The 25,532-nt window shown below is 52.6% G+C and overlaps 1 long non-coding RNA gene across 1 annotated transcript; it reads left to right on the plus strand.

Annotated features, from left to right (window-relative positions):
• Positions 1-7,823: 7,823 nt before the first annotated feature.
• On the plus strand, positions 7,824-22,777 carry LOC122215426. The gene is made up of 3 exons (XR_006200371.1): positions 7,824-7,920; positions 21,370-21,477; positions 22,249-22,777. It is a non-coding gene; the product is annotated as an uncharacterized LOC122215426 (long non-coding RNA).
• The last annotated feature ends 2,755 nt before the right edge of the window (positions 22,778-25,532 follow it).

Raw genomic sequence — 25,532 nt, forward strand, 5'->3', positions numbered from 1 at the left:
CCGTGGCCAGGGCAGAATAAGAACGCCGAGCGAGGGGCGGAAGATGACAGACAGGTCCCCCTGGCCCTGGGAACGCACGTTTAGTGGAAAGTGAGCAGGAGCAACCACAGTGAGCTCAGCATACTGCATTTATTAGGCACCCACTATGTTCCTTTGCGTGGGTCAACCCATTCGGTCCTCCCAACAACCTCTGTTATCCTGTTTCACAACTGGAGAAACGAAGGCCCAGGAGGATGAGTCGTATCTCCAGAGTCACAACGCCAGTGACGAGCAGAGCTCAATCACTCAGGCGATCAAGTCCTTTAACCAGAAGGCTACGCGGCCACACGAGCCCTCCTATTTAGTTCGTGCCGCTAGTGGGCCAGGCTCAGGTCCTGCGTTGCCCTGGAGCCATTTCCACTCATGATTATACCTCTCCTCCCGTCTGGGAGCTCCCCCAGACCGGGCAGTTCGGGATCCAAGGGCTTGGTGCTGGGAGTGCAAGCAGCAGGTTTGAAGGCCAAGAGCAGGACTCTAAAATGTATGTGTTTATTTAGTAATCACTACACCCAGTGTGGGGCTTGAACCCACGACGCTGAGATCAACAGTCGCAGCCTCCTCCAACTGGGCCAGCCAGCCGCCCCAAGAGCAGGACTCTAAACACAGCCTCTGAATCCGGGCTGTGCCATTTGCTGGCTGTGTGACCTTTGATCAGTCACTTAACCTCTCTGAGCTTCCATTTTCTAATCTGTAAAGTCAAAGATGGTGGTGATGGTAATGACCTCAGGAGGATGCAGTGAGTCAAGTATTGAATTATTAGAGCCAACATTGACCTGCATTTTCCTACCTGCTGGGGGCCTGTCAATGCCTAACAAGCCTCAACAGTAAGCTTGCAAACATGTGCTGTTTGACCCCCATTTTACAGACCAAAAAACCGAGTCTCCAAATATCATCTCCATGCCAAAACTCTCCACACGCACATCTTCTGCCAGGACGTGTCACCTGAAGTCAGGCTTGGGTACCCAGCTGCCACTCAACATGCCTCCATGTAAGATACAGAACTTCTTACCCTCCCGCACAACCCCACCCCTTCCTGCGGCCTGCTTCACTCTAGAAAATGCCACCTCCGTCTTTCCAGGGGCTCAGGCCAAAAGCCTTAGTGTCCTCACTGGCTCCTCTCCGTCTCTAACCCCCGACCCCCCTGCATCACATCCATCAGCCTTCAGAAGGCAGCCCTACCCGGGTGTGAGTGACCGAGTGCTTACGTGGGTTATGGCAGTGTCTTCCAAATTATCTCCCCCATTCTGCCTTTTCTCCCTACCCAAAGGAAATCAGCTCGTGTCTCTCCTCTGTTCAACACCCTCCTGTGGTTTCTGTGTTACCCAGAGTAAAAGACAAGGTCCTGGCAGTGGTCCATAGGTCCTGCATGGACGCCCCCCACCTTGCTCTCTGAGCACTCCCCTCTAGGCACACTGGCCGGCTCCCTGCTCCTGGAACCTACCACGAATGTTGCAGCCCCAGGGCCTTTGCACTTGCTGTTCCTGTTGCCTGGGACTCTCTTCCCAGAGATAACCGCATGGCTCCTCTCTCACTTCCTTCAGGTCTTTGCTCAGATGTGAATGTATCCAGCGGCTTCCCTGTCGACCCCGTTTAAACGAATAGGCCCCTTCATCAGCACTCCTTGCCCCCCTTCTCTCCATGGCACCCATCACCAACTGACATGTGGAATTTTAACTTTTATTAGTATCGTCATCATTACTAGCTTTGCATGTTTCCACCCACTGTGCCACGCAAGGGCAGGATCACCCTGCAGCATCCTCAGCACCTCTGTGTGTGGTTTGGAGTGCTTGCCCAACAAAGTTTGTCAAATGCGGGGAGGGGGATCGGGAGGGGTTAAGTGGCTTCCCAGGCCACCAGGTTAGGATGCATTAGAGCCAAGACTGAACCCTGGGGTCCATGTCCCATCTGTGTCCTTAACCTCCCAAGGCCTGGTTCCAAGTCAGCACCCCAGAGATGGTGGCTGTCAGTGTCATGCTTTTTAGGGCCATGTGCCCATCCTTCCCACCCGCGAGGGAAGACCAGGGTGCAAAAGGGAGAGGTGAGGCTGGCTGTGGCCTCTAGTCAGTGGGAGGTGACTCATCAACCCCGTGATGGCAGGTGGCATTCCATCCTCTTCCCCAGGGGACTTTGGCCCGAGATAAAGGGAGCTTCTGAGAAGTGGAGGACAAACAGGTGGGAGAGGTGGCCAGGCCTCTCCTGGGGGGGGGGGGGAGCTGCACGTCTCAGCTGGAGGGACACAGGGCACAGTTATAAAGTGGGGACAGCCCAGGTTGGACTGGCCAGATGGAGCCCTAAGCCTCCCTCCCAAGGTCAGAGATGTGGACTCCTCTTACCAGGAAAAAAACTGGACCTTTCCCTGTGAAGTCAACTCCCCAGCCTCCCGCTCAGGCAGTCAGGTGAAAGCCTCCTGGTGCCCCGCCATCTACCCTCGGCGTTTTTGCACGGGTCAGAAGGACTCGAGCCAGTTGGCAAACACTTTCTGAAAAGGAACATCAAAGGGCCACAGACTCTAGCCAGAGAGGCTATATTTGACGTATATTTTCTCTCCAAAAAATCCTGACTATAAAACAACACTTGAATACAGTTCTGTTGCCAATACTCTAGCAGCATCTCTAGGGTCGTCTCTGGCAGTAAGTAACACATAACAGTGGCTTTGCCGGCAGGCAGGAGATTCCATTTTTCCCGCGTAAAAGGAATTCCAGAGGCAGATGCATCCGGGGACACGACCAACGAGCAGCTTCACGGTCTCCCACTTCGATACACGACTTTCAAACCCTTAGTTCGAGAGGGTTGCTTCTCCACCTGGCATTGTATGTTCATCCCAGGCAAGGGGGCAGAGAAGGGCAAGGAATGTGCCAGTGGAGTGCCCCCTTTGATCAAAGACACGGTAGCTTTCTGAGTTTCACATGGCAAATTTCTATCCACACGTCATTGACCAGAGTCGAGTCACGTGGCCACCCCTTTGTAGTCGCGTGCCTGCAAGAGGGTCTGGGGAGATGACTGTTCTGTTTGGACCCAGTGCCGTCCCATGCAAAATCAGGGTCCTGTTAGCGAGGAAAAGGGGTGATGGGTGGGGGAGGGGCGGGCACTAGTGGCTCTGTTTTGGGTTATCTGCGTGGAAGCAGATCGTAAATGTGGTTTTGTACCTTGCTTTGTTTTTTTCACCTACCGATATGTGCTTAGAGATTTCGCTTATCATAACTTTGATCTGTCGTGTAGCATTCCACGGGATGGATGTCCTAGACTTTAGTTACCTCGTCCCACATTCGTGGAAACGTAGCTTTCTCCTTGAAAAGGTTCACTGTTCTAAGCAACGCCTCAGTGAGCGTCCTCACGCAGCGCTCTGGGTGCCCGTGTGCGTTTTGACAGAATTAGAAATGCAGGTAGACGACCGTGTCCCTTTGAAATCCTGGACGTGTTCCCAAATCAACACTAGGGTTTTACCAGTTTATACTCCCTCTGACTGTGTGATGAGAAGACCTGATTCCTGCACACTCACTGGCTGGGATATTGCCACTAAAATTCTTTTTTTTCCCATTGAGACGGGGGTAAAAGTCATTTTTGCCACAATCTGCATCCCCATGATTAGCATGGAGGTACCATATTATGTATGTATCATATGATCATTTAGGTACTGGTTATCTGTATTTTTTGTTGTTGTTGTTTTGTCTATCTATTTTCTGACATGTTAATTTGCCTTCTTAAATTATCTGGCCATCATTTTCTACTGAGCTGTCGTTTTCCTTCCTGATAGGCATGAGACCTTTTCTAGTCTGGGTATAAATCTTTATATTTTTTTTAATCACCTTTATTCAGGTATAATTTATTTACAATAAACTGCATCCGTTTAAGGCAGAGTTTCCCAGTCTTGGCACAGAGAGAGTTTCTCGGTCTTGGTGCAGTGGGCCCTGGGGGCTGGATAACTCGGTTTGGGGACCCACTGCGCTTCGTAAGATTGTCAGCCTTCCTGGTCTCTACCCCTGGACTCTAGTAGCACTTGCCCCGCTGGTTCGACAACCACAAGCATTTCAGGACACTGGCAAATGTCTCCTGGGGGAGGCAAAGTCATCCCTGGTTGGAACCTCTCATATAACATGTACAGCTGTTGAGCTCTGAGTTCTGTTCTCCGTACAGAACGTACGGGAGCCTTCGGGATCTTTGTGCGAAGGTCGCATGTATTTTCCCCAGTCTGAGGCTTGGCTTCAGATCCAAGACCTGCCCCTTCCTATTGCAGTGACCTCAGCCGAGTCGCCTCATGACTCTGAAACCTCAGTTTCCCCAGCTGTAAAACGGGGATGGTAATTCCGACCAGGCAGTGATTTGTGACGCTGCGAGGGCGCAAGGAATGTGGCTGACACGCAGGAGGCAGTCAAAAATGCTAACTCCCCTTACTGGGCCCCTGCTGTGTGCCAGGCCCTTTGCTAGGCTCTGGATACAGTGGAGAACAAGACAGGCAGGGTCCATGTGCTCAGCTGGAGGAGGCAGAGAGCAAACGAGCAAACGAGGCTGCGTGAGAACAACGTTCGCAAAACGTTCTTATGAGGCTGCCGCTCGGCGTTGGGACACGAGCCAGATGGTGCAGTGTGGGAGACACCTGGGTGAGTCATGGCTTTCGGGGGGGGAGAGGGAGAAGGTGACGGCTAAGTGGAGAACGGAAGGAGGTGCTGGGACAGCAGGGAAAGGAGATCCAGGCAGAGGGAACAGCAGTATGAAGGCAGTGAAGCTGGAGCCAGACGGACGCATTTGAGAACAGCAAGGGGCAAGGGTGACTGGGACAGAGCCATCAGGGGGAGGGACCGGGGTGAGACTCAAGGTCAGGGAGGCAAAGAGGAGGGGGCAGATCACGCGGGGCCTTGGCCACCCTGGACAGGAGTTCCATCCCAGGCTAACGTGCAGTGACCCACTGCCCAGTTGCTGGCTGGGGGGAGACACGGTTCCTTCATCCGCCAAACACTGAGATCTTCCCGCCCCTTACCCTGGAGAAGACCGTGGATTACGATGCCTCTGCCTGGCAGCATCCTACGAAGAACAAAAACAACGAGCTTTTCTCTAGAGGACCCGAGGCCTCGAAGCCCCATTTCCCACCCATTTTCCCCCTTAAGTCTTCTACCAACCCTGAGAAGCCAATCTGGGCCACAGGCACCCATTTGACAGATAGGAAAGCTGAGGTGAGGCGACACAGAGGAGAAGAAGACGGGCCCTGAAAGGAGGCTCTTTCAGGGAAACCTGCTTCTCCTTAATCCCAGCTCGTAGCCCTTGGGGTGGAGGGTGAGGGGAACGCGTGCTCTCCCTTCCTTAAATGCCCCGTGGATCCGACCTGAGTCTGTAGGGTCCGTATCAGGCAAGGCTCCTGGGCTGCCCGCAGGGGAGGAGGGCCCTACCCACCGGCTCAGGAGAGCAGGGAAGGGCCAGTGCTCGGGGCTGGGCCCAAAGCCAGATAAAGCTGGGGCGGGGCAGGAAGTGGGGTGGGCCCTGAGCCAGGTGGGATTAGGATTTGGGACCTGCCCCACCTGTGGGCACCCGTGGAGCCTCCTCCTTCTGGCTATGGACTCTGCCCTGGTTCTGAACCCGTGCCTGGCATTCCTTGGCTCCCACATCAGGTGGAGTCTTGCGGCCCCAGACCCAGGGTCTGTTCGGATTCTGCTGGGTCAAGCTAGCCTCACTCGCCCCCGGTCACCTGGACCAGGCTGTGAGTCCCAGGATCTTATGTGTAATAGGTGCCCAGAAAACGCAACTGAACTGGGGCCTGCCTCAGTTTCTCCAGCCATTTATGCTCATTTGCTATGTGCCAAGGATGCAGCTAGTTTCCGGGGGTGAAACAGTGACTCCCACACATGGTCGCTGTGCTCAGCGAGCTGGCCGCCTGGCTGGGCTGATGGGCGAGGGACCAGGTGACACGGTGCTCAGTGCTGAGGGTGGTGAGACAGGGCCAGAGGCATCCGCCTTCCTCCGGCATCTTTTTCCTCATAACGAGAGAATTTTGGAGAATTTAGCAGGGCATGTGCTGCCCAGGTAGTGATGATACTTCCCAGCCTCCTCTGCAGTTAGGTGCAGTCATACGACCAAGTTGCGGCCAATGGAATGTTAAGTAGAAGTGATGTGAAACCACGTCTGGGTCCTGCCCTTTAAAGCAATGACCCTTTCTCTCTTCCTGCCGAGTGGACCACAGATGTGAGGGAGGAGCTCGAGGGCCATTCTGGACCTCACTGGACGGCAGAGAACTAGATGGAAGGAACCAGGGCTTCTAGGATGAACTTGCAGAGCTAAAGCAACTCACCAACCTTGAACTTTCCACCTCCGTGCTGGAAAAACCATTATGTCTTGTTGAGCCACTGTGGGTCTCCGTTCTAGCAGCTCAGATGGCGGGCTGCCTGATACAACATAGCAGACTTATGTTGTTGGACGGGGCGGAGTGGTGGTGCTCAGAGGTGTTTAACCTGGCCTGGTGGGGATAGGTGTGGAGGGCTTCCTAGAGGAGGCAACTTTTAAATGGAATCTTGACAAGGAGGAGGAGGATGCTTTTGGACAAAATTTCCAGCCAGAGGCGTGACGTGGGGACAGATCTAGAGGCAAGAGAGAACATGGGACTTTCGAGTCACCTAAAGATGGGACTTCTGAGGCACCTAAAGAAGCCGGGGGTGGCTGGAGCACAGAGAGGCATGGGGGGAAGAAGATGGGCCTGCAGTGATGCAGGATCCACCTCCAAGGGTCTGGGAAAGCCGTGTTAAACCCTTCGGATTTTGCCCTGAGGGCGTACAGGAGCCACGGGAAGCCTGAGGCAGGAGGGGGGAGGTAATCTGATTTGCCTCTTGAAAGATCTCTCTGGCCACAGGAGAGGAATGGATTTTTTCGTGTATTCGAGCAAGTTGAAGCTCTGCTATGTGCCAGGCGCTGAGGATTATCAGTGAACAAAAGAGACTTGGTTCCTACCCCGTGGAGTGTGCAGCCCGGCGGGGTGAGGCGTGAGTCACATAATCGCACGAACAAATATGAAGTGTGATAAGAGCAAAGCAGGGGGGTGCGCGAGGCTGTGAGGGAACACAGAGCGGGGGTGACCGGGAGGAGGTCAGAGAGGCTTCCCCGAGAAAGCTGATGGGGAGCAGCGGTGGGAAGGATTCCAGGCAGAGGGAACAGCACGGATGGCAGCTCCGGGAACAAGGAGGGTCGGGTGGAAGTTGACGGTAGGGGTGGAGACGGTCGAGCATAGATGGCGAGGGAAAGCAGGGAGTCTCGAGGGCCAGCCGGCTTCTGGCTTGAGCCAGGTGGGCAACAACAGAAGCTGGGGGGGGGGGGGGGGGGGGGGGTAAGGTGAAGAGCAGACCCTGAGTTCAAATATGGCGTGGGGGACGGTGAGCCCGTGCTTGGATACAGGGGTGTGGCGCGCAGAGGGGCTCCCGGACCCGTTGCGCCGCCCTCCCGCAGCCCGGACTCCCAGCCCAGAGCTTGCCGATCGCTGGCCCCTGGGGCACCTCATACAAGCCGGGTACTGCGCTTCCGGCGGACACAGCGACTGCCCGCCTGCGCCTTCCTTGCTAGCGGGGTCCAGTTTTGCTAGACGCGCATCCATCCAGGTGCTCGGGGGCGGTGGCCCTTCCCCTCCCCAGCCTCGGAGCCAATGGTGGGAATCCTCCCTTCCCTCGTCAGTGATTGGCCTGGAGTTGGGCTTGTGATGCCATCTCGGCCAATGAGAAATCTGCAAGGGGGCTTCTGGGAGTAATTCTCTCCCTCCTGGAAGGAGACACGTGGGAGAAGGAGGAGATACCCCGCCTCCTCTTTTACTTGATGTTGTCAGCCCGTGCGTGATGCCTGGGGCTGCGGCAGCCACCCTGAAATTGTAAGGAGACGCACCTATAAACTGCCAAGCAGGACGATGGCGAGAATGTGAGTTTTCGTTTACACCTTGGAATTAAACAGCCTTCTTAGGTGAAATTATGACTCTCCCTTCCCGTTCTTTTTCTTCTTACGTGTCTGAAGGTGCCTGGCAGAAGTAGCTGACATTAGTCATGCTGCTACTATACCTCCAAAGGTTTGTTTAGCACCTTAGAAATATGTTTTCTCTTGTTTCTTTTTTGCCACCTTTAGCCGAGTGTTCTATCCCCTGTGGCTGAACACATTCTGATTGATAAAGTGCTTCATTACGCATGCTCTCCGGTAATCCTCTCAATAACCCTGTAGACCTGATATTTTATTATAGCCATTTTACAAATGGAAGAAAAAGAGGCTCAGGGCAGGTAAGTGACGTCCCCGAGATCACAACTTACAGAGCGGGGACTTGAGTCCAGGCTGGTCTGATTTGAGAGTGCAACTGGGCTAATGCTACAAATGTCCTTTTAAAAGTCTTTCCTCTAACATGTTTTAGTAGGAAACCATAGTCCCGTTCTTATTTTTTCCTGGAAAACTGTTATTACGGTTGGTGGGAAATCTAGAGTGGGCTGTGTTTCTTTGTACATAGTTAATGGCTTTGATTATATGTTTCTGGCTTCTTCATTCTGAGAAAGGCTGCCATTGGTTGTACAATATAATCAAATCATTTCTTATGTAAACAGCCTTCTGGCACAGAGTCAGAGGCAGTTCCATCGGCGGGAAGGTGAAAATGAAACTGTGTTCCCCGCTCCGGAAAGCAATCTGCTATTCAGCAGGAAAAGATCAAGGGTTAATGACACGGAGTTGGGCAAAGGCTGCCGCTGTGGCTCTGAGCATTATCAGGAGGCGGGAACAAAGAATGGTTGTTAAATGGGTTTGTCACAAAAGTTATTTCCTAATGTAATTCATGAAATGTTTGCCAGAACATTAGGCACATCCTTCGAAAGCACAAGGGAACAACAACAACAACAAAAAAGTAAGAAAGAAAGAAAAGAAGCCTTCTAATGTCAACAATTATGGAACTCTTAAGAAGGGTTAATATCTTTATCTTTAATATACAAAGAGCTGTTGCAAAACAATAAGAAAAGATAAGCACCCTATTCTAAAATGGATTTTTCACACATAAACACAAAAGTCAGGTGATCCTATGAAGAAAAGATCTACCCTGTCAGTAATCAAGGAAATGGAAATAAAAGCTATAATGATATGTCACTTTCCATCTGTCAAATTGGCATAGAATGGCACTGTGTACTATGACATTCAATGGGCAGAAATTTTAAAGCAACCCGGAAATTTAACTTTGGGGTATTTATCCCAAGGATATTGATCCTAAGGCCAAGCGTTCTCTATGGGCAAGGGTGTTCCTTGTAGCAATGTTTATAATAGTGGAACATTGGGGGAAGAAATCCAAAATGCTAAATTATGGAGGATTCGCTAAGAAAACAATGGTAAACTTAATTAAGTACTATATGAAAAAGTTAAATGGCATTAAACAAATATACAAATCATTATATTAAATGGTCCTAAAGTACTAACAAAAATGGCAATCTAGAAAGATGCTACAACATATTGTGGAGAAAAAACGTTCGAATGCGTGTTCTAATTTGTACTAAGTTGTGTGTGCTGATGCAGTCTATTAAAGAGTTGTCTAAAGGATGTTTACTGAAATGTCAGCGGCATTTATTTCTGGGTGGTAGGGTTTTCAGTAATTTTTACTTTCCTTTAAGTCAGACTTTCTCAACCTCGACACTATTGACATTTGGAGCCAGATACTTTTTTGTTTCGAGGGACTGTCCTGTAGGCATCGTAGGATATGCTTAGCAGTATCTCTGGCCTCTACCCACCAGAAGCCAGTAGTGCCCCCACCCCCCCGTCATAACAACCAAAAATGCATCCCAACATTGCCACATGTCTCCTGAGGGGCAAAACCGCTCTCAGCTGAAAACCACTGTTTTCAATACTTTTCTACATTATTTAAATATTTTAACAACAAGCATGTATTGTTATCACAATCGGAAAAACAAACATACTTAAAAAAATATTCAGTAAAGTCATTTGTGGCTTTGTGAATTGGCTGTGGGTTTAGGCAATGGAATTCAATCAGAGAGCAGAAAAATCTGTTATCTTCTTGCCTTTGATACGAGGTTCTGGTGAAATATCTAGACATTTGGCAAAGTTTTCCCTGGATTGGTCTTTGCTCAAGGAATAAATTCTTCAGATATTAATATAATTAAACTTCTAGAGTGGATGTTTTGGCTGTCTTGCCCCCTCTGTCTTCTCTTGGAACAGTGGCCACATCTCTCATGCAGCCCTTCTTTTGAGGGGAGCTGACTCTTCCTGGCTCCAAACTTAAGCTAAGTTTTTAATCTTACCCTGCAGGGCCCTGGGTGGCTCAGTAGGTTAAGCATCCAACTTCAGCTCTGGTCATGATCTCATGGTTCATGGGTTCCATCCCCAGGTCTGGCTCTGTGCTGACTGCTCAGAGCCTGGAGCCTGCTTCAGATTGTGTCTCCCTCTCTCTCTCTGCCCCTCCCCCACTCATTCTCTCCCTCTCCCCCTCTTTCTGTCTCTCTGTCTCCAAAATAAATAAATAAATAAATAAATAAATAATAAAAGATCTAAATCTTACCCTCTAGCTGTGGCTACTGGCTCAGGATGGACATATAACCAGTTGGTCCATTGAGTGTAGAGGACACTCAATGTTGTGGGCTTCTGGAAAAGATGCATTCTAAGTACTCCTAGAAGCCACTCAAAGAGACCTTCCTCATCTGAACAGAATGAGGCCTGGAATTGCTGTACCCATTTTAACACCAAGAAGAAAACCAGATAGAGGAAAAAAAATCAACACACAGAATCACAGAGCTGGGTGAAACACAGAGGGAAAGAGCTAGAGCCCTGATCGAACCAAGCCTGAAGCTCATCTTTTGCTAGGCTTTTGTTTATGGGAGCCAATAAATCTCCTTCATAGTTAAGTTGGTCTAAGCTGAGTTTCTATTACTTGCAGCCCCAAACAATCGGTTACAACCCTCTTTCGTGACCCCTAAACTTCTACTTTCCCATCATTTCAGCAAATGTTTTGGACACTTACGGGATGCCAGGCCCAACACCTGATTCCGGAGGAGCAAAGACGACAAGATCCCTTCCCTGATGAACACACTGCCTGGTTCGCGGGGGCAGGGGATGGAGACAAGGCGACAAATAGGGAATGCAGCCTGTGCCGTGATGACAGGAACACAGGGACACAGGGACACAGTCCAGGCCTGGGGTAGGGAGAGGAAATCCTGGCTGAACCAGTCTTAAAGGGACAGTGGGTAGAGGGAGCGGGATGTTTGGACAGAGGGAGCAGTGGGTTTGCCAGCCTGGACATTTGAGAGACTGTTGTGGGCTCAGAGCAGGGAACCACCTGAAGGAAGAAAAGAGCTGCTGGGGGAGGTGACGTCACCCCAGAGGACCACAGGGGACCCGGCACAAAAGGGGATGGACCCTTGCCTCCCCTATCCCTGGTGCAAACCGGCTGTTAGTGGAGAAGGTGGGGGGTTGGGGAGGCAGCACTTCTCAAAACCCAGCTTTTCCAAATTCTAAGGATAGAAAGACCAGGGAATCACTAAAGGTGACACTTTATGCCTAATATTCTTTCAATCGCATTCAGTCCACACAAGCACGACTAAGGTGGAAGGCAAAAACTAGCCTGGGCTCATGGCCTGGTAGGAGACAGATAATCACCTAATGACTCTAGAAAATGTAAACTTCAGCCATGCTCTGGGGTCTCCAGTAGAGGCATTTGACATTCCAGGAAGGTCAGGAAAGGCTTTCTGGAAGAAGTAGGATTTGAGCTGAGAGCTGAAGGATGAGAAGGAGTTCTCTTGACAAAGCCAGGGAGGAAGGGGTTTCAGACAGAAGGAACGGCTGGTGCAAAGGCCCTGTGGCAGGAAGGAGTAGGTGAGGCTAGAGGACTGATACTCGAAAACTCCTTTGCATTTATCCTGTGCTTTTCATGGGTCCTGACAGCAAGCATGTGCTGTCACCATGCTGTCTGGTTATAAGGCCTCGTTATCGCCATTTACAGGCGAGGAAACAGGTGTAGAGAAACACAGTGACCTACCCAAGGACACACAGCCCAGAAACAGTGGAAATGGGAACTGAATGCAGATTCTTAATCCTATTCTGGGATGCCTCTTGTGAGAGTCAACCAGCAGTTTTATGTCTGATGGGACATTTTTCTTCTTTGGAACCTCAGCAGTTTTCAAAGTCAAGGATCCCCGCGGGTTCCCAGGACCCCTTTCCGGGGGTTCACAAGATGATCTACCTTTTTCGGTCGCTTCTCCCGTGAGGGTAAAGAGTTTGAAAAGCTCACTGACAGGTATTTAGATTCCATATTGAACCGAACCTTAAGAAAGTGCCAGTGGTGAGTTCTGGCATGATATCAAAGAGGAGTAGTATTACAGCTGGCTGGATTACACCCCCTTTCCAGCCAGGTGCCTCTGAAAAGCCAAGTTTCTTCTTCAGACACTTCAGACAAAACAAAATGTCACGACAGGCCGGATGAGGGCCCAGAGGTCATGCCTCCTATTAGGCCAGGCATTTGAGAAAGTTGCAAAATGTGAACAGGGTTACTAATGCCACTTTTCTCCCTAATTTTTTTATGTTGAGATATAGTTGGGACGCCTGGATGGCGCAGTCAGTTAAGTGTCTCTCTTTTTCTTTTTTAATGATTATTTATTTTGGGGAGAGGGAGAGGGAAACACAGAGTCCAGAATCCAGGCTCCAGGCTCCGAGCTGTCAGCACAGAGCCCGACGTGGGGCTCAAACTCACGAACCACGAGATCACGACTCGAGCCAAAGTCGGACGCTTGACTGACTCAGCCACCCAGGCGCCCCAAGTATCTGACTCTTGATCTCAGCTCAGGTCACGACCTCATGGCCCGTGAGATCCAGCCCCGTTTCGGGGTCTGTGCTGACAGTGTGGAGCCTGCTTGGGATTGTCTCTCCCTCTCTCTGGCCCCTCCCTGGCTTGTGCTCTCTCTCTTTCTCCCTGTCAAACATAAATAAAAATAAACTTAAAAAAAAAAGAAATATATACAGTTATTTATTATAAAACTATGTTAATTATATTAACGTATACTGGATTTAGTTTTAATTCTTAATACAAATAGCAGTTGATATAATCCTCTCAAACAAAAGCTCCTGCAGTCTTCAATAATTGTTTAAAATAGAAAGGGATCCGGAGACCAAAATGTTAGGGAATGCTGCGTTAGCTGACGTCTCCTCCCTCTTCTCTGCGCCCCCGGCCCTGGCCCCTCCCCACATAAAGCAGCAGAGCCAGCTTGGGCTCCGTGCCTCCTGGGAAAGAGTGGGACCGAAGTTCAGGAATCCCAGGAGGCTTCCTGGCTTCAGAGTTTCAAAAGCCAAGGGGAGCAGGAAGAACTCATATTTGTGAAAAAAGCATCTTACAGAGAGCAAGGCTCCCCCACCCAGAACCAGAAGAAGATTCCAGGGCTGGGGCAGAGAGGAGGGTGGCAGGTGTGGGTGGCCAAGGCCCCAGATTGAGCTCAACGAGGCCAGAACGGTGGTGGGAACGGCTTCTCTGTGATTCTGGAAAGGCAGCCTCCAGCCAGCCCCTAGGAGTGGCCAGGAAATAGTCAGAGGACCCCAGGCCACAGGCTATGGGGAAGGGACAGCCGCAGCACTACACGGGGCCTGATAGGTGGGAACTTGCCCGTCCCCAACCCACGTCCCTACTCTGCTCTTGTCCCCAACATCTCCACCTCACGGAAGGACAGGAACCCAGGAGGAGTAGGGAACGGGTGGTGGAAAAGGAAGAGGAAAGAATCAACGAGGTCTCCACCAGCCCGGCAGAACGAGGTGGCCCAAAATGGAAGTTATGTTCAATTTGCAAAAAACCACAAAGCCCATAAAGCTTCGGTTTGTACATGGAGACTTATACCACCTCATGAGAAGAAAAGCCCCACTTGTGTGAAACGTGACTTCTTGGCCAGCCCTCTTTCTCTCTGGGCATCAGAGACGCTGAGTCACTTGTTCAAGGCTGCAGAGCAGAAAGGGGCAGAGCTGGGATTTGCATGCAGGCCCGGCTCTGGCCCCCGTGCCTTTGACCACCAAGCTGTGCTGCTGAAGGAGGTTCTTCCTCCCCGAGGCCCGGGCAGCCTCTGCCACAGGGTGGGGCTCAGAGTCTGAGGCTGGGCCTGGGGTTACCACCCCTGGGATTGCAGGTGCAGACCCCACAGGGGCCTCTGGTGGGCAGAGGGCTGGTTGTCAGCGTAGGGCGTGCAGGGGCTGGGGCACATCCTCTTGCCCAGACCTTGCCCCGGGTGCCCCCTCTGCCTCCTGAGCACCCAGGAGGGGCGGGTGAGGCCAGCAGGACAGGTTCTTCAAGGTTCTCTGCCTGAGCCGGTGGCTTCCTGTGCCCTCGTGTTCTTCCTGGAGAGGAAGGCACACAGATGCCCCAGAAGTGGGCCCAGAGGGGTCAAGAGCTGGCCAGGGGTCACACAGAGTGTTGTGGGAGAGCCAAGGCTGTGTCTGAGGGAGCCTGGAGGGGAAGCAGAGGCCCTGGGGGGGGGGGGGGCAGAGCTGGGTCCCTGGGAGGATGCAGGGGCCAGGTTCCAGCGGGTTTCTGCTCTCGGCTACTTGGTTACTGTCTCTGACGCTCCCCCTCTCACCACCCACATCCAAACCACCACCGCTGTCTGTTTTATGCCCTGAATAGCTCTCAGACTGGACCTTCTCACCTGCAGGCGCTCCCCTCCCCGCCAGGCCAGGCCACTGTCCTCTCCCACCCGGACTGCGGCAGTCGCCTCCTCCCTGCTGTCCCTGCCTGCACCCTCACCCACCGACAGTCCCTTCTCATGCGGCCAGAAGGATCCTGATAGAACCCAAGTCATATCCTGTCCTTCCTCCCCCTGCAACCTTCCATGGCTCTCAACTTAGGGAAAAATACGAACTCGTCATGGTGGCCACAGGCCCCTTGCCCCGCCTCCTGTCTCAGAGCCACCACCCTCCACCGCCACCAGCCCCCCTGTGACCCGAGGCTCCAGCCACACAATACGACCGGCACTTCTCAATGCCCCGTGTGCTCCGTCCAGCCTCCAGACTTTTGCACATCGTTTCCTCGAACTGGAACCCAGGTTGCACTATTTTTATTCTCATTTTTTTAATTGAAGCGAGATTCACATAACATGAAATTAGGCATTTTAAAGTGACAGTGACAGTACATTCACAAGACTGTGCAACCGTCACTCTGACATGTCCTCTTTCTTCTTGTCTATGTGTTACCTGCCAGACGTCACCTCCCCCAAGAAGCCCATCCTGACTGCACCTTCACATATTTTGGCCTAGGTGACGCCTTGCGTTTCCCCCCACGGCGACTTCAACCTGAGTGTCGCCTTTGCCTCCGTGTGTCTGTGACTGTCACCAGAATGCGAGCTGGCTGGGCACGGGGACCATGTCTGATTGTTTCCAGTGTCTCCGGCTGCCAAGATGAAAGGGGACAGAGAGGCGGAGAAGGGGTGAGGGAGTGTGAGATGTGGACTGAGCCCCTGTGCCAGGCCCTGTGACGAACAGAGAGGACACTGTGCTGTCCTTGTGGAGATGATGTGCTCTGGGGCACAAATAGGCACCGCACAATTTCAAGATGGCATCACCAGGTCTCTCTGAGGGCAGATCGGTACCCACAGGACTCTTGACCCAGCCTGGGGTGGTGAAGGCTCCCCTGTGGGCGGCATCTAAAGGGACCTGAACAGGATGAGGGTGGAGGGTTGGTAGGGAATGTTCCCAAAAGAGAGAACAACATGGTCAAAAGCTGAGCCCAGTGGTTCCCAACCAGGGTGATTTTGCTCCCCCTGGGGAATGTGGCAAAGTCTGGAGACATTTTTGGTTGTCACAGCTGGGGAGGGGGCTGCTGCTGGCATCGGGTGGGGAGAGGACAGGGATTCTGCTCAACAAACACCCTACAGTGTGCAGGGCAGATTCCCACCACGGAGAATAATCTTGCCCGTGTTTGCGTGACCCCGGCCTAAAGGCTGGCCCTTGGGGGAACGAGCTAAGTCTGGCTGAGCGAGGGGGCCGGGAGAGCTCAGGAAGAGAGAGGAAGGAGGTTCAGGCAGCAGTGGCCTCATCGGGGGCTTTGCTTTAAGGTACTGGAGACTTAAGGGGGGTCGGATTCCAGCCAGAGAGGATTTCGGTAGGGTTGAGGACCTTGTTGAGACTCAGGGTTCAGGAAGCTCCCTCTGGCTACAGTGCAGACCGGACTTCAGGGGTGCCAAGGTGGAATGTGGGAAAGACAAGCTTTCTTCGGAGCTGGGGGGTCAGGGAAGACCTCCCTGCGATGGTGACGTCTGAGCCAAGAAGGAAATAGTTGTGTAGCCTGGGGGCTGAGAAATCCAGGCGATGGGCATAGCAAGTGCAAAGGCCCTTGGGTGGGGACCGGCTGGGAGAGTTCTGGAAACAGAGGGCGGGGGGGGGGGGGGGCAGGTGGCTAGAGTGGAGAGATTAAGGGGAAATGCTCTGTGGGGCCTTGGTGACAAGAACTTGAGGGCTATTCTAAGAGCAAAGGGGAACATGCAGAGGGGTTTTCACCAGAGGCTAGAAATACTCTGCCTTGGGTTCTAACAGGATCCCTCTGAGTGAGGAATAGATCACAGGGGTGATGGTGGAGGCCAAGGGGGGGACCGCTGCAGTGGTCCAGGGGAGCAGTGATGGGGGCTGTGCCCAATGGAGGCAGAGAGACAGAACGAGTTATTTAGGGGATGTGGCATCAGATTGGATGCCAGACGACAGGCAGAGTAATGGGGAGCCGCTCAGAAGCTTCTAGCTTGCTAAAGGGCCTGGCTACGAATCCCCATGGGTGTTTCTTTTCATGCCACGGCCCCTGAGGGCTATACCTCCCACCCTTCCCGGACCCTCTCCATGGGTGTTCAGAGCCCAGGCACCTGCCAGAAGCTGGCACAGGGCACTTGTTGTTGGGATTTTTCTCAATGCTTCATACTGGCTTCTCAAATAAAAGTCGGAAGAGGAAAAGTCCCATGTTCCAAAGCCAGCTCTCAGAAGCATGGGTCTCTGCTGTCTGACAGGCCTGGGTTCGAATCCTGCCTCTACCACAACCCAGCTGTGTGGCCTTGGGCAGGTCCTTCATGGCTCAGAGCCTTGGGCTCCTCAGCCGTCAAGAGGGCATAACAGAGCCTTCCTCAGAAGGTTGGTGTGAATTCCAAAGTAAGATAATGTGTGGAAAGTCCCTGGCACGTAGCTATCGCGTTCAATAATTGTCAGTGAACATTATTATCACAATATTATTTGGGCATAAAAAATAATTCACTTAAAAAGCTCCCCTCCCCAGCTTCAAATCAGCCAAGACATTAGAACTGATGCAGGCCCGCAAATGGAGCCCAGTGCAAAGCTCCCAGGAGGACAAACCGTGGGGATGTTACCGTCACAATCGACAGCTTGTGAAAAGTTGTGGTTTGCGAGGTGCTGGCGTGGAAAGGGGAGGCTCTGGGGCTGCAGGAACCCAGCACCGAACCCCTCCCTCACTCGGATGCTGTGAGGCCTCGGGCAAGTTCCCGAGCTTCTCAGAGCCTCAGTCTCCCCATCCACCGAGTGGGAACTCTTTAACCCCCTGCAGAGGTCGCTGGGAGGGAGAATTGTACCCTCTCTGCCCTGCTCTCCAGACACAGGAGGTGAGAACCCTGCCCCTCGGGGGCAGCATCCCGGCCCCTTTGAGAGCTGAGGGCTACTCGGTGCCAGGTGCTCGCCTCGCTTGTTGCATAGATGTTCACACGGACCCTCAACTGTCCTTCTCGCTGCAGGCAAGGATATGCAGCCCTGGCCGGGCGCAGCCCCAGCACCGAGGCCATACCAAGTGCCCCCCAGTCGAGGTGCCCCTCTCTCAGCCCCCAAAGGCAGTCACTGGGACCTGTCATCCCACCCAGGAAGTGGGGCCACATGGTGGCAGATGGATGGGCATCTGTTTCATAAGTCAATGAGGGTGAAGAATGTTGTTTGTCGTTAAATAAGGGAACCGGGGCCTCAGCAGCCGCCCCCCAAACAGCTGGGACGGCTCAGGACGGGGAGGCTGCCGCTGGGGCAGCCCGGAAGATTCTGGCTGCGGTGCATCTACAGAGGCCCCAGCCCCTGTGTGCCTTCCCCGTGCATCCCCAGCACCACCTGTGCCAGCTGTGTGGCCTGGGGTCTGACCCTTCTCTCTGTGCCTTGGTTTCCCAGCCAGTGGCAAGAACAGGGTTTGCTCCAAGTCTGTCTCACTATCCCCACCTCAGGGCCTTTGCACCTGGTGTTCTCCCTGCTCAGAAGGTGCTTCCCACACCTGATCTTCCCAGGGAGACCCCTGCTCCTCCTTCAGGACACAGGTCAGGTGCCTCTCTTCCCAGAGGCCTCTTGACCGCTCTGTTACTGTCCTGTCACCGCATTCTATCTTCTCCAAAGCACTCACCACCCGAGATCATCTTGTTCACCTCTGGGTTGACTCATCTGGTGCCCGTCCCAGCGCTGGAATGTCAGCCGAGAGGACAGGGAGTGTGTTGCGTTCACTGCTGTGCCCACAGTGCCTAGCACAGTGCCCAGCACATAATAGGTGCTCACTAAGTATTTGTTAAATAAACGAAGGCCCTCATGTCACTTCATCCCCTTCTGTCTCACTCTCTCTTCCACAACTGTGGGGCCATTTTACAGATGAGAAAAACCGAGGCAGGTGAAAAGGGACACAGCTTGCCAGGCAGGGACAGCCTGCACATAGAAAGTTACTACATGACAGCCGCTGAGTCTTATCTCATAATCCACGGTTCCGAGGCTTTAAAGCCAGGCCGACTGGGTCAAATCTCAGCCCTGCCACTCCTTGGCTGGGTGACCTTACGACCAGTGACTCTTCCTCTCTGTGCCTCGGTTTCCTCTACTGTAAAAATAGGATGGTTACCCTTAACACCCAGGTTTATTGTTGCAAGGGTCAAACGAGTTAATACATAAAAAGTGTTGAGGCCACTGGTATCCAATAAATGTCGGATAGAGTATCCCATAAACTATTTGTTGAATTAAGGAGGTGTGATAATTGTCCCATTTCACAGGTGGGGAAACTGAGACACGGGGGAAGCTAATTAAGCAGTAGAACTGGGTACCAAGCCCATGTCTGTCTGACTCTAAAGGCCGCCCTTGTGCAAAGAAGGCAACACTAGGCAGAAGCCAGGCTCAGGACTCCCAGGTGATGGACGAGCAATGACTGCTAGAGTCTAGGGCTCTCCTCGGGGGGGGGGCAGGCATTGGCGAGGACTCCGGCACAGCCACCACGGGGTGGGGGGGGGATGGCTGATCCTGGCCAGCCCCCACTTCCCGGGAGGAGCCCCTCTCCACCATTCCCAGTGCATGGGGTTTGAGTGGGGCTGACCCCATCTCCAGCCTCAAGGATAGTCACAGGAGCCTTGTCACAGGACCTGATGGTCACAGAACCTGGCCATGGGCCACAGGGTTTGATTCAGAAATGGCCACATAACACAACCAAAGTCAATGAGATCCAGTCCTGGGACTTCCATAGGAATAATTGAGAAAAAGCACTGACTTTTTCTGAGTAGTAGCAGTAATTGAAATAGTAGTAATAAAACAAAAGCTAATATTATGGTGCATTAGGTGTGTCAGGTGCTGTTTAGAACCTCACATATATTAATTAGCACAACCTTCCAGAGAGACAGAGAAAACTGATGATATCATTCAAACACCTGGATCCAGCTATGCCTGAAGCAAGAACACCCCTGGATTTTTTTTTTTTTTTTTTTACATGACCCAATAAATTCTCTTTTGCTTAAACCGGTTTGAGTTAGGTTTCTGTCCCTTAGAACCGAGAGAGCCCTGACTAATCCACCTGCCTTCCGGATATTATCTAAGCTTCTGTCTCTCCATCATTACTGTAGCCAGGGCGGCACGCCCATTAACTGTTTTATGCCCTGTAGCTGACTCACAGGCTTCCACGGTAGTTCTTGGTCCATCCTGCCCATACGGAGGCCACAGGTCTGCCCCCTTTCCCATGCGCCCCAAGCAGGAGAGTGGGTGTGCGGGTGTGTGTGCACACCCTTGTTCCAGGAAGGTGCTCCGTGGGGTTTGCTTGGCCCCAAAACAGACCTCATTATTACTGTGATGACTATTAATAAATCGTCCCCGCTCCCATGCCAGCCCAGCTGCTTTGCATACACGGTGATCTCATCCAGTCCTCCCGACAACCCTTGGAGGCAGGCATCGTCATCCCCATTTTAAAGACGAGGAAAATGAGGATCAGAGAAGCCGGGCCTGAGTCACACAGAGTCCGCGGTCCCCAACTCCAGAGCTGCGCCCCTCCCGGGACGTGAGGTCCGCTCACCCGGGGTTTTAGAACCCAAGGCCAGCTGGGTTTACAGCACAAACGTTGACTCCTCGTGAGCGGAGATTACGCCCATGTAGGTATCATACAGATGTGGAATCTGTGTGCAGAATGTGATACGTGTGAAACCGAGTGATTGTAGAACATATGTGTCTGTGTGTGTTTACAACCTCCTTGGTTTCCCCCGCACCGTCTCTCTGGGCAGCAGGCGGTGTGTGTGATTAGAGGAAACAGTGACTGCTTCTTCACACCTCTGCCGCTTCTGCCCTGGGCCAGCCACTGTCACCCCACCTCTGGATGACCACAGTCGCCTCTGCTTCTGCCCCTCCCACCACCCCGCAGTCCACTCTGTCTGGGGCCAGAGGAATCCTATCGGAACCTAGATCGGATCAGGGCCTCCTGTTCTCAGAACACTCCGTGGCTCCCACCTCAGTCCGAGGAAAGCCAGTCTTCAAGACAGAGCGTCAGACCCTGCCTGGTCTGGCCCCTATGATCCCCCTCATCAATCGCCCTCTTCCCACCCTGCCTCAGGGCCTTTGCACTTGCAGTGGGCAGTTCCTCTGCCTTAGATATGACATCACTCCAGTGCCACCACCCCAGAGAGGCCTTCCCGGATGGCCCATTTGTTCTGGCTTCTCATCCCCCTTTGATGTCCTCAAGATTGTCCCCACGTAGCATTCTGTGCCGGGTGTGTTGCTTTTTGGTCCATTGCTGGTCCCCCCAGTAGGGCCCACCTCCATGAGTGCAGAGACCTTGTCTCTCCCCGGCCCCTCCCCCACACCCGGCTCAGGAAGTTCTTCTGGTACCTGGCACACAGTAGGTCCTCAGCCAGTGGTTGACGGGTGAAGGAACATTAGCTAGTCACAAACCCAGCCAGGATTCAGGTCAGCCCTTGCCTTGTCGCATCTCCTTGCTGGCCGCACACACAGGATTTCAAGGCCCCCGGGACCCCTCCCCGCTACCATCTTCTCTCCTCAGCCCCTCCCTGAGCTGGAGGCCGCCTGTCTTGCTCCCAGAAAAGGCTCAGATTTCCTCCTGACGGCTCTCTGGTCTCTCCTGACCCTACAGTCCTGGCCTGACACTGGACGGTTTTTCTCCTTCAGGTCCATGGGATCAGAGGGCGACGGCCAGGCCTCCCCCACCAGAGCTCCTCTTCTGGGGTCCATCTTTCTGATGCTCGCTAAGTGTCTGTGGCCACTCTACCCACACAGGTGAGACAGGGAGGAGGAAAGGGGCAGAAAAGCAGTCCCCACCCTGCCACGCCTGTGCACCAGATTCCAGAACCTTCACAGATGGACCCAGTGGAAGACGCTGGGCCTGCTCTTCAGGGCGGACCTGAACCGCAAGCTCATCTGCCTCTATCTCCTTCTTGTTTGGGGCTAGAAGTTAACAGGAGCTTTCTCAGGTTGCATTTAAATCGTTTGTTTTTAAAAGGAGCAAAAAGGGAAGTGGAGGGAGCAAGGCCTCCATTGCAGGCGATGCCGAGCCCTGGGGGGAAAGTCTGCCTTCTGGGGCAATTCTTCACGCTCTTTGGGAGCCAGGGTTCGGGTCGCTGAATGTTTCAGCAGGGGCTCAAAAGCGCAGCTGGTGGCTGACTCTGACCAGCCGAGGAGCCCTGTGAGCCCATCGCTTCCTTAATTTCCTTTCTTTCTTCCTTCCTTCGTTCCGCTCAAGATTTTTATTTTATATATTTTGAAGTAATCTCTCCACCCAACATGGGGCTCGAACTCATGACCCCAAGATCGAGAGAGCCAGGCGCCCCCAACACTTTCTTATTGTAACAGCTTTACTGAGATAGAATTCGGATGCCACACAATTCACCCACTTAAAGCGTAAGATGCAACGGTCTCCACTACATTCACAGACCGTCCAACCACTGCCACAACCCGTTTCCCTCCCCAGAACACCCCAGGGCCATTTATAGTCACTTCCCATTTCCCCTCCCTCGTACCCCTGGTGACTACTGATCTTTCTGTTTCTAGACATTTGCCTACTCTGCACAATCCACGTCAATGGAAGCCGACATCAGATGGCCTTTTGTGTCTGACTTCTTTCACGTAACAGAACGTTTTCGAGGCTCGTCCACACGGTAGCCCGAATCACTATTTCATCCCTTTTTGTTGCTAAGCAGTACTCCGTCGTGGGGGCAACACCGCGATTCGTCCTTCGTCAGCTGATGGGCCTCTGGGTCGCTCCCACCGTTTGGCTGTTGTGAACAGTGCTTCCCAGAACACCTGTGCACAGATGTTTGTGTGGACACAGGTTTTCAATCCTGGGAACACACCTGGGAGTCGCATTGCCGGGTCAGGTGGTAACTGTGTTCAACCTTTCCGGGAAACTGCTCACTGACTTCCTCGTCCAGTGGGAAGCACGGTGCACACACAGTAGCTTCCATGGAAATATCTGTTTGATGAACGAGTGAACGGATAGCTTTTAGAATGGAATTCCTATTTTTTTCCTGCCTATTTTTCTATAAGGGTGTTGGGTTTTTTTTAAGCTTATTTACGTATCTTTGAGAGAGAGAGGGTGCGAGCAGGGGAGGAGCAGAGAGGGAGGGAAAGAGAACCCCGAGCGGGGCTGGAACTCACGAACGCTCAGATCACGATCTGAGCCGAAATCAATCGTCAGACTCTCAACCAGCTGAGACACCCAGGTGCCCCATATAAAGGTGTTTTGTTCAACCTCTAACTAAACGTGATTGAATTTCTATACCAGACAGCGTGGGTTCAAATCGTGACTCTGGCTTATTCGCCCGTTGGCCTCTCTTCGCCTCATTTTCCTCATCCAGAAAACGGGGATAAGCACAGGACCACCCCGACGGTAGTCCGTGTAAGAGCTCAGGGCGCCGTCAGACTTGGGGGCCACTGCCGTCACCACCATCATCACCGTCATGGTCATCATCAGTCTTTCTGTTTGCATCTGTGGACCAGGCCAGGGGCTCACAGGACCAAGGTCACGCGAGGTGCCGTCTCAGGGTGACTCAGGTTCCCGGCTGCGTCGTGGAGGGTCCACAGGAAGGGTCATGGTGAAATGACAAGGACATTTGTTCTGGGAGCGGGAGGGGAAGTGAGTGAATGCCGGTGACCATGCTGGAAAATGCACACTCACCTGAGTTGCTCAATCCGTGACGGCAAGGCCCTCTGTCACCCCGGGGGAGCCACGTACGGGTCCCGGTGCGAGGAGGCGCTCGGGGCACAGTGTGGAGGTGCTGGGGAGTCTGGCTGGGTAAGGAAGGAAGCCCAAGCCTGAACGCTGGAGGCTCTGGAGGGTGTCAGGGGAAGGTCCCCAAGCTGTCGTGACACTGCGGGGTCTGTGGAAGAAGGAGTGAGCGCCGTCTCCGCTGTTCATAGCTTAATGCCACGGTGTTTCTCAGCCTCCCCTCCCCCTGGAGCCCCTCTCCTCTCACTTTCATGGAGAAAGGCACTTTCCCGTCCACATGGGGACCATGGCGTCTCCCACACCTCAGGAGCGGAAGTGGCTGGTGTTTTCCCTTGCAGCTCCCTAGGTTGAACCTTTTATTTCCACCTCAGTCTCCCCCCGGGGCTGCCAGTCTTGTCCTGCTCCTCCCACCCACACCGGGGCAGCCAGAGTCCCTCCGTCCTTTCCCCAAGTAATAACAGCACACGTTTCTTGAGCACTTACCATGCACCTGCCAGGGTGTCTGTTACTTTACAGGAAATAATTCATTTGACCGTCCTAACACCCTGTGAAAGAGGTGGTCCCATGACTGCGTCCCCAGTTCACAGATGGGGAAACTGAGGCCCAGAGAGGCAACGTTTGAGGGTTATGGAGGAACTGGCAGGTGGTCTCCTGGGAGTCCTCCTGCCTGAACACTGAGTACATTGCCGGGCCACAGAATATGTCTGACAGATGGATGAGGACCTGTGTATCCGACCTGCCTGGCAGTGAAGGTGAGTCCCTCTGCATTATTCAGGAAGCAGGTGGGAAATGTCAAGGGCAATTTGGAAGCAACAACTTATCTGTAGGATCTGGGACGTTGTTGCAGTGCTCTCGGCCGTAAGGAATAAAAACCCAACCTAAAGAGGCTTCAAGAATAAGAAAACTTATTATCTCAAACACCCTTGGAAGTGATGGGGAGCAGGGGATTGGTTAATTCAGCAGCTTAGCGATATCAGCAAAGCCCCAGGTCCTGGGACTTAGGCCTTGCCCCCCAACCGGATTTCTTCATTCACTCAAGATGGCTGCCACTGCTCCAAACATCATACCATCTCTCCACCCCGCCCCAACACTAGAGAGGGAAGAGCCTGTTTCTATTTTCCCCTTTTATCTAAGAACTTTCATATGTAAACGATTGTTTAAATGTTGGTATCATTGGAAACTCCACGTAATGTTTTATAAATCTTCTTTCTTTTTATTGTTGTGGTGAGAGCGTTTAAGACCTATCTTTTCCACAGATTTTTAAGTGTACAATACAATATTGTTAACTATAGACATGATGTACAGCAGATGTCTAGAACTTAATTCACCCTGCATAACCAAAACTTTCTACTTGATAAATAGCAACTCCTGTTAGCCTCCCTCCCCGCCAGCGCCTGTGAACCAGCATTCTACTCTCTGCTTCTGGGAGTTTCGCTATTTTAGATACTTCATACAAGTGGAATCTACGGTGTCTGTCCTTCTGCGACTGGCTTATCTCCCTTAGCAAAGGATCCAGCAATCCCACTCCTGGGTATTTATCCAAAGGAACTGAAATCAGGATCTGGAAGAGGTGTTGGCACCCCCATGGTCACGGCAGTCAGGCACAACGGCCAAGATGTGGAAACAACCTGTCCGCCGGCAGAGGAATGGATAGAGAACATGCGGTCTCTGCATACACTGGAATATTTTCCAACCTTAAAACGGAAGGGAGGTTCGAGAGCGCAAGGAAACCTTTCCCACAAGCCCCCAGCAGATTTCCCAGCTGGCATCACTGGCCAGAATTTCCTTCTCTGTGCAGCCTATTCTCTGAGTCTATGGGCTGGTGCGCGGGGAGGGCCTGAGCAAGGTGGGTCCGTCAGAAGGAGGAGGTGAGAAGAACTGCGGGAAGGAGGACAGCCCAGTACCGTATCAGCACATCCACCTCGCCCTACCTGGGCCTCTACCCTGCCTTTGCTTCTGTGCTTGTTTTCTTACCCCGTTCTCCCCCTCCCGCATAAATTCTGTAAGCTCCCCTGTTCCTCCAATAAATTCCCCTCCCCGTTAACTTGGCCAGATCTGATTCTCACCGATCAGCTGCGATGACTTCAGCCCGTTATCACCGTCTTCC

This window comes from Panthera leo, chromosome A3 (assembly GCF_018350215.1).
Source record: "Panthera leo isolate Ple1 chromosome A3, P.leo_Ple1_pat1.1, whole genome shotgun sequence".
Lineage (NCBI taxonomy): Eukaryota > Metazoa > Chordata > Mammalia > Carnivora > Felidae > Panthera > Panthera leo.